The sequence below is a fragment of the Haliaeetus leucocephalus genome, unplaced genomic scaffold (assembly GCF_000737465.1).
Source record: "Haliaeetus leucocephalus isolate CR32 unplaced genomic scaffold, Haliaeetus_leucocephalus-4.0 Scaffold184, whole genome shotgun sequence".
In the NCBI taxonomy this organism is placed as follows: Eukaryota; Metazoa; Chordata; class Aves; order Accipitriformes; family Accipitridae; genus Haliaeetus; species Haliaeetus leucocephalus.
In genome coordinates this window covers 1,038,041-1,052,134 of record NW_010972620.1, presented here as the reverse complement: position 1 = coordinate 1,052,134, position 14,094 = coordinate 1,038,041, and the positions used below count along the sequence as shown (strand labels likewise).

The window sequence follows — 14,094 nt, the reverse complement described above, 5'->3', positions numbered from 1 at the left end:
CCCCGGGGGGTGCCCGCCGAGACCGCCTCAACTTTCCTTCGTCGCCCGCGGCCGCTCTGGTGCCCGAGTCTTTCCTCACAACCGGGCGCGGATCGCCGGGCCGGGGGGTTCGGGCGGTGAGGGGGGGGAGGCCCCCCCCAGGCTGCCGCCGGCCCTCTCGGGAGCCCGGAGCGAGGCGGGGAGGGCTGCCGCCGTTCCCCCGTCCGGGGTTGGGGAAGGAATTTTTCCCCGGGGTGAGTCGTTGCAGGAGCAGCGGGGAGCCCCCCTCTCTGCCCTGGGATTTTGCCGAAGACCTGCGGGAAATTTTTTTTTTTGTCGGAGAAACTACTGTTTGCGAGAGAAGCGTGCAAAAAGCAAGCGACCAACCAAAAAAAACCAACCAAAAACCCCAAACCCTGCTGGTGGTTTCGTTTGGACGATTATAGTTCCTGCTGTAAGGTCTCGTCTGCCGAGGCTGTAAACGCACCTCAACAGCTGGCTTGCAGCAGCGGGAACCCGCAGTGAGCGAGCTCTGGGGCAGGGACCCTCGGTGGGAGAGCTCCGGCTTGGAGCCGAGGAAGGACCTCAGCCTGAACGTGAGATGTAATGGATCGCAGCCGGGTTTGAGAAGCATATCTGCACGCTGGTGGGTGGGAAGGAAAGTCATGACAATCGGGTTGCCGAAAGATGTGCCGCTATCGCTGCAGGAACACTCTTTCTTTTTGCCTTCTTTAGGAGGAGGCTGTTAGGTTTTATTTTGCTCTGTGTACTTCAGGCAGGCTTCCCCCTTTCTTTTCAGGGCTGTACCTGTTTCTTCTTCCTGGCAGCTTGTGTTCTCCACGCATTTGAACAATGAAAAGTTCCACTCTTCATATAAGTTTGCATTTCAGTTGCTTAACGTTTGAGTATTCTCAGTCTTTGTGATCTCTCGGAAGTATCACAGAAACCGGATCGATTCTGGTACTGTTTACTTGTTTGTCTACTTAACGATGGATGCTGTTGGTCGCAGGTGCAGGCAGTAATAGTATAGGGCATCTATTAAGCCGTGATACTGACTTACAGCTGGTGATACTGGGATGCTTTGATGCCATTCCTTTCTGATCCTCTCATGGTTAATGAATAACTTGCACGATTTACTGGTATTTGAGTTTTTTCTGGGTGCTCATTTTGCTTGAATATTGATGCAAACCTTTTGATTTGCAACATGTTTGGTAAGTGTAGTCCACTTCATTTTAGGATAAACTTTGATATCTTCAAAAACCTGTAAGGTACCTTTGATACCTTTCAGTTCAGTTGCATCTTTCTTTGAAAGTAGACCTGTTCCTCTCAGCAGAACTCTTTTCTGGAATATATGGAATTACAAGGTGAGCAAAGACCTCAGAATCTGATGCTGCATCAGAACCTTTTCTTTATTATGATTGTGTGTGTAATTCATCACTTGCACCCTCCAGTAAGACATCTCTTCATATAGCTTATTACCATGTAATGTAATCATGACCCATTATAAGTAGTAATTTCTTGGTTATGCTTGTTTTCTGTCTTCATTTCCTCTTTTAAAAGATTCTGTAATTTTCACTATTCTTTATACTGTTGTTCTAAAATCAGCTGAGGTGTGGCTAAAGGAAAAGCTTTTGGTAGAGTTGCCATAATGGCAAATGCCTGTGCAAGCAATTCTCAAGTTTTCAGATAGCTCAGCTCCTGCCTTCTTTGAATTCTGGGGAATAATTCTGACACTGTAATAGGTCATTTAGAGCAGTCATTGACATCTAAAAGTACTGAACACCATAGTGTTCTAAATCCACGTTGGTGCTTAGTTTCGTGAAGAACTGCACTTTATTTGCCTGTAATGGTTGCAAGAATATAATCTCTAGGTAGACCAGAAGAATAATTTTTGTCTTCAGATAATCTTAACACCAAAGTAATCTTTTGCTATTGAAATAGTATTCAATATTTGTCTTAGTTTTTCTAAAGAGGCAATTACAAAAGTTTCAAAATACGAGTGTTTTAGGGGCTTAAATACTGTGTTTTCTGTGGTTTTGTAGGCAGAAGGGTAAGGATTTTTATGGAGTGTTGAGTTGACTGAAATATCTCTTCAACAATGAACAATTACTGGTAGATTTGGAAGCCCTGGAACTGGAATCCATGCAGCAGCAATGTAAGGTCTACTGCAGAACCTATTTCTAGGAATGAAAAGGGTGTACAGTTCCCACCTCCCTTGGAAAGGAATGCCATTAACATCAATGATTTGAGGCTAGTAGGTCTGAGATTATCTCTGTTGTTAATGCCAGCTGTGACATAGAAACTTGCCCACCAGGAACTGGACTGAAAAGAATTGGTTCATTCTGAAAAGGTATTGATGGCTTTGGGTCACTATCTACCTTTGTAGTGTTAAAAGTCTGACCTTGAAGGTAATGGTTCCATAGCTGTTTGCCAATCATGAACCATCTGTGCCTCCCAGATGTCTCTTTATCTTCAGCCTACTGATTAATATAACTCAGAGTAATATACTGGCATATTTTGTACCATAAAATGCAAAAGAAAAAGGTGCATATTCCATGTTGTAGTTTAGCTTGGTGATAAATGTCACTTCATAAAAATGGAGGTGTGAAAACTTATGTTGATGATTGCTGAAATTGAATGTATTGCCAATTTGAATGTATTTTACAGCAACAACAGCCCTATTTTCTATACTTAAGACTGGCAACCTTTTTTCCCCCCCAGTTACCATAATTATCAACTTTAGTCATCCCACCAAAGGCAAAAATCTATACTTGTTATTTAAGATCTCTTCTATCATGCAAATCAACACAAGTAATAATACACTTTTTTGATGGTTGTGTATTGGTTGGGATGAATTCAACAGACATTCAGGGAGGATAATGATGACAACTGACTCACTTCTAGATGTTGTGTTCTTAGCAATTAAAGACTGGTTTAGGTATCGAAATTAAGCAACTCAAGCTTCTGTGTGTTCACAAAGATCTGTGCTGAAGGGCATTTTAGCCCTTAGGATTTACTACTGTTGAAGGAAGGATTAGTTAGGAGAGATTTATTAGAACTACAGCTGCCTGAAATTCAGAAGCAGGAGTTGAAAAAAAAAAAACCAACAACAAAACCCAAACACAACTGTTGGCAGTCAAAAACATGCTTGATGCACACTTTACTGGAAAGGTAAATAGATGTTCTTTTAGTACCGTCAGCAAAATAGCTCTCGAGACACAGGTTACAAACTGTAAGGAGAATAGTGATATTTCTGTTCTGCCCTACAATTTTTCCCAGTTCCTTAACATCAACAAATTCATGTTTTTTTTAGTTTTCAAAATGTTTAGCCTTACACCTTTTGACTGGGCTGAACGATCCTAACGAGCGTAGGTGGTTTGCTACTTACTAGGCAAAGAACATTCTCACGCTATAATTTGACCATTACATTGTTACTGCATTATGCAGTTTCAATTATTTTTTCAATTAAACCTTGACTTTAATCAATTCTCACTTCGTATTTTTTGTTTGTTTAGTTTTTTATTTATTAAGATCTATCTGATTACAGAACTGGATTTTTTTAAAGTGATATTTTTCATGTAAGGTCTCAGAAGTAGAAATGGTCTGTTGTTTAATATAACAACTGTTAGCGTGTATATGTTTATAGAAGAAATCAAACACTAATTTGAAGAATGATTGAATTAGGGTCTTGCATCTCTGTTTTCTTCATTTTGTACTTATTCCTATGACCTGGAGCATCTTAAGATGCTTGATTAATGCTAAAGCATGTTACACGTGGCCAGTCTTTCATCTGCTCCACATGGGCAGTGGCATTTGTCACTTACTGAATGCTCGATGAAAGCAAATTGTTTTGACTGACTTGGTTTTATTGAGTTAAGGCAATTGTAAAAAGATCTGTGAACAAATCCGGTATTTGTACACAGGAGTGATGCCCTTAAAACAATGTTCTTCATCTGTCCTAAAAATTCGTTGAGTGGTAGCTCAGAGTGTGCCTGTAATTGCCAGCAGGGATGTCTTAGTTTCTTAGGAAAATACATGTTGTTCTGCTTTAGGTGTCTCCTACAAGGAAAAATTTTTCATCTGTTTCAGAAGTTTTAGAAGACCACATCATTGTCTTGGTAGGAAGATAGAAGAATTTGCATGTGTTGTAGTATATTTAGCCCAATGACTTGTCAACAGCATATTGCTGATGTTTCTAGAGCTAATTGATTTAAAAGACAGTCTTTCAAGGATTGCTTCATCAAACCTTGAGCTCTTCAGTGAGTGTGATGTGATTAAAATATAAATGTCATTCAGAGTAATTGGATATCTTCCCTACAGCACAGTCTCATTAGCAGCCTCCCTTGGGAATAAATGTTTATCTGCAGGCTAACATACATATGTATTACACACATGTGAGTGTACAGTATTGACTAATGCTGACATCTTTAATGTGTGCGCCATGTTCGGACTCTGGTTTAAGTAAATAAAAGCTGATTCTGTGCATGTTGGGTTTCTTACAAGTTTACAATATTAAGATTTTAATCAAGTTATGAATATGCATGAAATGATTTAGTATGGAAAGCTCTTTCAAGTAGCTTTCTTTGTCATGGGTTGTGATCTTCTGGATATTCTGCATATGTTGCCTTCGTAAATGATACTATGTATTGTCTTGTTAACACAGACAGAAAATCAATTAGCTGAGGAAATTCCACAATGCTGCACTCTGCTTTACTTTTCTCACAGTTCGCGCTTGCCTTTTCTCTGTCATATCTACCAGATTTTTGGAGGACAGACTGAGCTGAGAATCATGAGCAGTCAGAGATCTGTAGGTAATATTAGCAAAATGGTATTGAGAAGAAATCGCCACTCTGAGACGTTAAGATTTATTTCCTAATGCTGACACAGATGCTGCCAAATTACACAAATCAGTTGGACCAAGATTTCAAAGCACCTTTTAAGCCTAGGCTCTCCAGCTGAACATTTCAAAGCGAAGTAGGTATTTGGCCACATGAGCTTCTTAGTCTTTCTGTGTCCTACATACTCAATTTGTGTCCTACATTCTCGATTTAAGTATCCCGTAATTCTGACTTTGTTTAGAACCTGATTTTTGGCTTCTGATCTTGAAAGTCTTGGACTTATTCCTCTGTACCCTAATTTCTCATCAAGAAAGGGAGAGTAATACTTCTTTTTCTCACCCTTTGTTCATTTAAGTGATAAATTCTTTGTTGTGAGGTATGTGGACAGTAGCCAAACTCATTGAATGTTGAATATGCTTGGAGCTTTTTCAGTGTTAGTTTCACAAATAGTAATGATAATAGGAAGTGAGAACATCAACACGTTTGATTACTAAGCTGTTTAAAAATAGGTACTGTAGTGTAAACCATAATTTCGATGATACTAAAATGAAGGAAAGATTTAGTTTCGTGGCCCAGGTGGAAGTCTAGTTCACTGAGTAGGGTTAATGAACAGTTAAGGGAAAGCCCTGCTATAAAAAAACCCTTAGCCTCTCTGGTGCTTAGATCTGAGAACATATATCAAAGGTTGCATATTGAGCTCCAGTGGCAAGCAACAGACTTGTTCCAGTGCTCAGCAGTCTGTTATACCTTTGAAGTGATGGAAGAATTAGAATGCCATGGAGCTTCTGTAGCTCGCTGAATGCAGCTGATACATCACAAAGTAACCCAAATTTTAACTTTGCTCAGCTCTGCATCCTTGAGAGGTTACTGCAAAAACAGAAGGCCATAAATACCTATTATACCTTCTGTAATATGAAGCACACAACAAAACGACTGTGTGCCTGTCCTAATATCTATGAAATATCACCAAGCTAACAGAGACACTTGGTACTTGCTGTTCCACTGAGCTGAAGCTTCCGTTTCCATTGTTTTCTTATTTTATTTATTGAAACTAGGGTAGGATTTTACTGACTTAGATAACAGCTATTCAGGAGAAAGCGCACCTGAATTTTGTGCAGACTTCGGTCTGTGCAAAAGATAGACTATTTTACAACCTGTTGTATCAATACTTTTAGATTGTGGAACTAAGTTTATTTCATTTGTCTTCCCTGAGTTCCGGGGCGGGGAAGGGGGATTTAAAGCCAGGAATTCTAATTGTCCTGTTAATAAGATGAGATTTACAGTTGATGTCCATGGCTAAACTCACAGCTGAACACATGCTAAAAAAGGATGTTATTGTAAATGCCAAAGCATCTGCTCCAGATTTTTGAGGAGTAAATGGTGACTTTGTGTCTCTTCTCATTGAATCCTATTTACTCGCTGACTTTGGCAGTTTGTATTTATTTTCTCCCAGCCGTGACTGAGGATGTTTTATAGTGAGAATGCTACTAAGACTGACAGGTTTTTTTGTGAGGGAAACTTCTCTTCAAAACAATTGATTCTTATACTTTGATGTAAGCACAGTCAAGCTGTAGCAGAACTGTGTTTCTTATGGCAAAGACCTTAATAAAAAGTACGTTCTTATTGCTGAGAATGCACTCGTAGCTGGTACGGTAAACCAAGATATTTATAGTCTCCCAATCTGTTGGTGACTTTGAAAAGTGAGTACTCAGAAATAGTTGGCAGAATTATTGATGCTAAAAGTGGATTAAGGATTACACTTAGTGTGCCTTGTAACATTTTCTGTAGTAAGCACTGTACTGGTACTGAACAGGGGATGTTTGAGTGCCATATCTGTATTGACAAGAATTAGTGGACAAAGAGAGAAAGCTAAAGACAACACATATGTCCGTAGTTAAAGTATTGGTTGTGATCCACTAATGAACATCAGGCACTTACACTTGAATGATGAAAGAAAGCTTCACTGATTCCTGAGTAACTGCTTTCAGGTGATCCAATTAGATTGTCCTCATAGAAGAGACAAAGGTGTCATCAGATGTGGCACTTGAACTAAGCTTTTCACCCTTACATGGGTTTTAAGGTACTCTCCGTTCATGTTTTTCCCTTGCCTTGTAAATGGTAAATTTGTGATCATTGGACCACAAGTCATTGCTGTGCAAGAAACTCTGACTGATCTATATGATTCTGCAGAAAACTAGATTAGGAAAGTTTCTTTGTTGTGAATCAGGTTCCTACAGTCACTGTATATTGTATTTGTTTATTTGTCTGCATTACAAAACACTTTTAGCTTTTACTGTCCAAATGGCTAAATATTTTCCTTGTTAAAATACCACTGAATTTTAATTAAAATAGCATATAGATAAAATGCAGTAAGTGGGAATTGTTTTGCTATAAGCTAGAGTAATAGGGTTTACAAGTGGTGTTTTCATAAGTGACTGATTAAGATTACTTATGTACGTGAATTTCAGAGAGTTGGGGAGGAGTGAGAAAGATGGTGAGAGGGGTATAGAAAACACCTTTTCTGAGAAAAGATAGAAATAATTGAACTGTTTAATCTAGAAATCTGGGAGACATGGCGGTGATCTTCACATGTAAGCAGCTGCTATAAAGATGTATGATGAAGGCAAGCTGCTCTTCATGTCTTTGGGAAATGTACAGAAAGGAAAGATTTTTAAACTTGTAGCAAGGGAAACTTAGGCTGAGTGTGGGGAAATACAACCTAATTGTAAGGACCTTTGAGTGCTGTGATAGGTTGCCTGAGGCATATGTAGAATCTCCACTGATGGAAATTTTAAAAAGCAACTTACACAAAATTATCTTGGGAGTATTTTACATAAAGTTTTGCTTTGCTGCACGGCTGCGAGGAGACAGACTAGCTGGCCTTGTAAGCTGGCACAAATCAGCTTAGTAGACTGAGCTTTATACTGCCTGAGAGTGTCCTGGTGTGCAGGGAAAAGTTGAAAGCCACTAAAGCAAAATTTCTTGTAAGAGATTTTTGGCTCCTGTTGATGGGCAGAAAAGGAATCGGTGTTAACCAATTCAAAGTTACTTGGAGAATACTTCAGCAAAGACTGAGCAGATCCCTGAGGTGATCCCTTCTGGCTGGAGGACAGCGCCATGCCAGTTACCACATTCTAAATATTCTGCATTGATGAGATTGTGGGGGAAATGAAATCCTAAATTAGGTGAAATGTTTCACTCTGCAATCTTGCAGTTCAACATTTTACTCTATTTTGAGTGAAAAGTTTTACTACTTCTTTAGAATTTATAATGGAGGTGTAAATGTCAGCTCAGAAATATTTCAACTTTGAAGGATTTGTGGCACCCTGCCAAGTGTTGTGAAGCCTTGCAAATCAAAAACAACAGAGGAGAGTATCATTAGATATAAAGTGTTATATTTTCATTAGCTGCCAATTTTCACTAATGGGAGAACAGATCTAATAGCCTGACTGTACTCTCATAGCCTGCAGAGAGGCCATTAATAATTCCATTCATCTAGCGTCCAAGATGCTTTACAGGCGTGTGACTATTGCTATTGGACTTCAGTGAGTGCTACTAAATGCTAAAAGTGATGTTCCTATTCCCCATTACTATATCTTTATAGCTTTTTTTAAAAAAAAAAATCATTATTAATGCTCTGGAACATGTAGTTATTCACACAAGTGTTTTTGGATTGAGTGATTTTAATATGGTTGGATTTGATTGTGAATATCATTATGCAGGTCTCTTATTCCCAGAGAATAATGAAGTCATTGCATTCAGCAACTACGAAGGAAAAACTGGAACAAAATAGCATGCAAATTTGTATTACATGTAGTAAATAACTTGGCCAAAAAAAGTGTCTCTTTATTAATACTGAAGTGTTTTACTTTAAAATGCGCATTTTTAAATGCATTTTTTATTAAAATTAGTTTAATGGATGCTGAAACAAAATATTTCACTTCGTTTGGGTTAAAATGATAAATCCCTGCTTGACCAAAAGTTGTTTTAATTTCAAATAAAGAAACTCTTGATTGAGCCTTCTAGATTAGGCCATAGAATTTCTCCCCTCTGTCACTTCCTTACCAGCTCCGGAGTTTTTAGTCCGAAAAAACGGTCTGAGAATGTGTTTTGGCACTTAGCTCTAGTTGTGGAAAATGTGTTTGATGCTACTTAATTCTCACTTTTATTCAGCCTATACCCCTCAGGTACAGCATTATGTGGGGATAGGCTTCACTGCCGTACAGGTCCTCTTTCAAGATCATGTCTCTGTCTGTCCATCATATGTTTAAAGGGAACAGTGGTGCATAGTGAATGGGATACAAATCATAAATGTTCACATAATAAACATTCTAGACTAAATATTACTTGGCAGCAAATTATCAAGTTGTGTTCATATTATTAAAATTCAGGTTCTGGCGAAAAGCTGAGTCAGTGAGAAAGCAAATTTCTTGTGTAGAAGTGGTAGGTTTTTGATATGGGGCTTTTGAAGAGGTTGGGTGGGTGGCAGTGGCTGAAGGGAGACAAGAGCCTGCAGCATGGAGGAACATATTAATGTGTTGCAGACACTGCTCCTGAATAAGCTGCTAGGGCCAACCTGATGCTTCCAACTGGTTAAACCTTGTTCCAAGCAAGATCTTAAAGAGCTATCTCAGGAGGGAAAGGGGTGAGAAGCTTTGAAGTAACAGTGAGCTCCAAAGGACTTCTGGAGAAGGAGTGATGCAGGGACAGAAATAACTAAGAGGGAGAGCTTTGGTCACTAAGAGAAACTCAGCATCTTTGTGACTTTAATCCCTGACTTTCATTTCAGGTCCAAACCTATAGTCAATAAGAGTGTGGCACGCAGGTATGAAAACAGAAGAAGCTTTATCAGACTACTCAGCTCAGTCAAACTGCTACGCAGCTAGGATAGTTGTCAAAGGAACTGTTGAGAGTTGTTTGGCTGAAAACAGCTTGAGATGTAATAAAACAAGCATTAAAAAACATAAAAAGCAAAATTTTGACTGTCTGTAGTGTGTTTTCGTTCATTATTGATATGTGCTTAGGTGATTTAAGCCTGTAATATGAATTCTGTTTTTCACTTTAGAATAATGTACAGCTACAACCTTTGAAACTTCTAAGGGCTACATCAGTGTTCATATACTGATGATTTCCTCTCTAATCCCTCCTCCCCAAACACACACATGAAAATGGCTTTTGTGAAATAGCTTACATCATAGGGTATATTTAATAAAAATAGAGCAGAGAGGCAACAATTAATACCATAAATCATGCTTTTTATTAACTAAAATGAGAGGTAATGCAATGAAAACAGTAGCCAATAGTTTTCTCTTTGTTGGTATCTGTTATTTCTGTAAGACTATCACTGTTGATTATCTCTGTTACAGTAGTGCAGCTGTACTGGATTGCCTTAAGTAGTGTACATTGACATAGTAAGTAGCAGCTCTGACCTGCTTGCCTTCTGCTTGAAGTGCACCACTGCTCCATGTGAGCAGGGATCACGAGAACTGAACTGCTTCAAGAGCAGCTAACTGCCAAAATAAATATCTTTTTGTTTCAGAATGGTTTATTTTGTATTCTGCTGACCAGTAAGCAAAAGATGCAAAGATCACCTTCAATATTAGGTCAAAGAAAGTTTTAAAAATGTAAACCAAGCCAAAATATGTCCATTTGACTCACTTTGCAGTGTTTTTTTCCTGTCTGTATAGCCACCTTTATCTCCTGCTCTTCTGTTCAAAGCTGCAATGCAGCATGACCAACTGTTCCCTCTTTGTTCCTTTCACTTTGCTCATTTCCAAATATTCTGCTTCTGTAAGAAATGATGATGAAAATGTTGTATCTAAGCTAGTTAAGTAGTTTAATGCCTGGATACCTATTTTTATTCTCATTAAATGGGAATTTAGATTCAGTCACTTCATACTGGCAATTGATACTCAGCGATACTTGGTGCTACTTGCATTCAAAGTGCTCAGCCTGTGAGCAAGGCGAATATATGGATTGGAAGTTTTTGGATTCTTTCAGGCGCAGAAGAACAACTGGCTGGCTATGTCAATTGCTTGTTCTTGTGCTGTTCATGCATGCTCAGATAATCCTTTCCCTTTCCTCTTAGGTTTAGTATGACTGAAATAATGTCACAGGAAGGAAATGGTTTACCCAGAGAGTTCAAATGCCAGGGACTGAGAAAGCAGTAGAGGGTATAATTTAGGTACTAAGGCAACTAACATTAAGTTCTAAAACTCCAGGCTATTCTCTTTTTTTTTCAGCATTGTGAAAAGATTGCTGGTTCACTATTTCATATTAGGTGTTCTAAGAACATTTGCGTATTATTTACATATTATTTCATAAGCTGCAGGACTCATGTTATGAATCTACATTGTTGTTAGTTCAAAATCTGAGCTTTTAAATGAGCCCAGACTCCCCACCTGTTGCCTCCTTGCTGATTCCTTTAATTCATATTGTTTCTTGAATTTGGACCAAACAAGGAAGAAAAAAATTGAGCAGAGGGTTCGGGTCTGATTTTAACCTCTTTCTGTTCATATGTATATTCCACGTGGGTACATGCGGCTCAAGTCAAGTGCTGTAGCAGACTTGAGCCTAATCTTAGGCACAACTGATGAAGCCTTTATAAATACAACCCCAGATGCTATATCAGAGAAGGGTCCAGTGGCTCAGTAATCATTGAGAGACACTGACTGGCACAGACTCCATCATCTAGTTAGACATATTCTGTTTGAAGAACATCTCGCATCATGGTTGGCTTTGTTGGCCCAGTGACAGTACAGCTCACCCTGACTGGGGTGCAAGGAGAGTAAAGAGGGTGGCCATTCATCTTTGGAAGAAGTCATACCCCAATATATGTTTGTCACATCAGTGGATATGTGAGGCAAATCTGGGAAACCTGCTAGTAAAACTGAAAAAAAATACTGGAAACTCTCCTCTTTCAGCACATCTGGGAAATATGACAGCCATGGTAATATGTAGATTTTTAAAACTGCATCAGAATTTATTTTCAATCCCTTCTTAATCAAAATGATTTCTCATATATCTGAAGGGCTAATGTGGGCATATGTGCTAATTAAATGTCACACTGCAATTGTTAGATAATTTAAAATATTCAGAAATATTTTACATCAAGTGATACTGACTCATCTGAAGCCAAACCTACCCTTGAGAACCAGTTCTCTACTTGACAGTGACATTAAATAAAAAAAAAACCCAAAAACCCCAACCAAACAAAAATATTGCTCCTGCCCTTTGCCCTTATCAGTCCCATGATTTAGTGCCATTGACTTTTGGCTCCTCTCTACATAAAAGTGCACCCACAGAATTAAAAGTGGGGAAAGCTGTATGCATTCAGATTAGATTATCAAATGTTGTCAGGAAGTGGTATGAAGGTTTTGTTTCTAGCTTCTTAAAAATACAGAAATGTAAAAAATTCTATCAGCCTGCACTATTCCCAGAGCTGTATTGACATTGAATAGGGACTGAATGAGACAAGCTTCTTGCAACATTTTTCTTACCATTTACTTTCTGCCAGTATTCCTCTCAGTCTTTGTAAATACTTGTGCCTGCAAACAGAAGGTTACTGCATGTGAAGAGAGGCATCAGATCTTCTCATTTCTATAGCAATAAAAACAGCTTCTGAATTATCTTTGTAGGGTGTTCCTGGTGAATATTAACTACCTTGTCTCCTGCAGGACACTCAAACCCAATAAATAAAGCTCCATATTTGGATTATAGATTGTTAATCAGAAGCGGTAGGTGTATACACTGCATGGCATTGTATGGGGAAGTAAAAGTATTTAGCTGTTAAAAAGGTAGAGATAATTTATTGATACAGCTACTTTTGTATCTTTTAGTGTGAATGTAAATTAATGAATTGGTTAGAGTGCAGTTACAAGATGATGGTTATAATAATGTTTCCATCAAAGCCTATGAAGAACCAATAAAACGTTATTTTCTGTTCTGATGTACATGCTTCTTATGCAATCAATATCTATTGCAATATAAATTCTAATACGTTTTAGAATTTAACTCTTTGCTTTTGATTTCCATAGAGAAGTTAAAGCTTTTGCTTTCCTACTTGAATGCTTGTCAGCAGTGCATACTTGGCATATGTGAATACCAGTGCAGTTAATGAGCAAACTACAGCGTTAGGAGTCTTGCTTTGATCCTGATACTGATGCTTGCTGGAATGAATTGCCCTACCTTGCCTTGTAAAACAGTCGCAGAAAACATCAAATCTCTTGATACCCAGTGTTATGCCTTAACCATAGGGAAAGTTCCTCTTTCTAGCAAAACTGGAGTTTATATTATTGAAGTTATATTTTTAATTCATGTCAGCTTCTTCCTTGGTGAAATTACAGTTCATCATTAATAATTGGGCCTTGGTCATATTTTTTGTACCCCAATACATAATTCCCTTCTTGATGGCTGAGGAACTGTAGATTTCTCAAATTACTTTAGAAATTAAATGACTTGAAATTCTTTCCTTATGCCAACCTCTGTGCTAACACAAAGCTATCTCATCATGCTAATACGCATAGACAGCAGCATTTCAGAAACTGAGCTCCTCCAACTCTGTGATGAGCAGAATGACGGTGATAAACCACAGGCATTGTTTCTCATCTCACCTCATCACTATCCTGTCTGCTTCAGTTCTGTTAATTTTGCATTCCAGGCACAGACCATTTCAAGCTTTTAATATTTTGTCTGTCTTTGCAGGAGTTCCTAAAATAACCACTAAAAAGTTATATTTTTTTCCTTAAAATTACCTATAGGGAATAAACAAGATTAGGTTTTCTCATGGTATGAGAATAAGTTATTCTCTCCAGGTATATCAAATAACATGACATGAATACTTTTGCCACTATTAGTACGTTTCAGAATGGGTAAGTTGGAAGTGTTGGATCCAAATGTGAGTAAAGGTGGTGTGCATAAGCAGTGTTCAACACAATGTACCCAGCCAGTGTAAGCACTGGGCTCTTTCTGTTTAGCCTGTGTCACTTGTTGGAAACCCCTAAAGCAAATTCTTTCAGAATATAATTTTCTTATCTCCACAGCTGCTGTGCCCTATGATGTGTTCTGCTTTATGGCTCTTCATTCAAAATGTGGCTGCAAATCTGTTGCGTGAGAAGCTCTGAGTTATGTATTGTGTATATATTCTGTAATTAGGCCAACCTACACAGAGCCCTACCAACTTCAGCATCACTGATGCTGCTCACAACTATGCAGGTTTAGTGTTAGGACAACTGATTGCACAATTTAACATGGCAGGGGCAATATAAACAGCTTTTAG

At 38.5% G+C, this 14,094-nt stretch overlaps 1 protein-coding gene across 1 annotated transcript in view; it reads left to right on the top strand.

Annotated features, from left to right (window-relative positions):
• PPAPDC1A (phosphatidic acid phosphatase type 2 domain containing 1A) overlaps positions 1–14,094 on the top strand; it is a 188,542-nt gene that overhangs the window by 125,943 nt on the left and 48,505 nt on the right. The window lies entirely within an intron of this gene.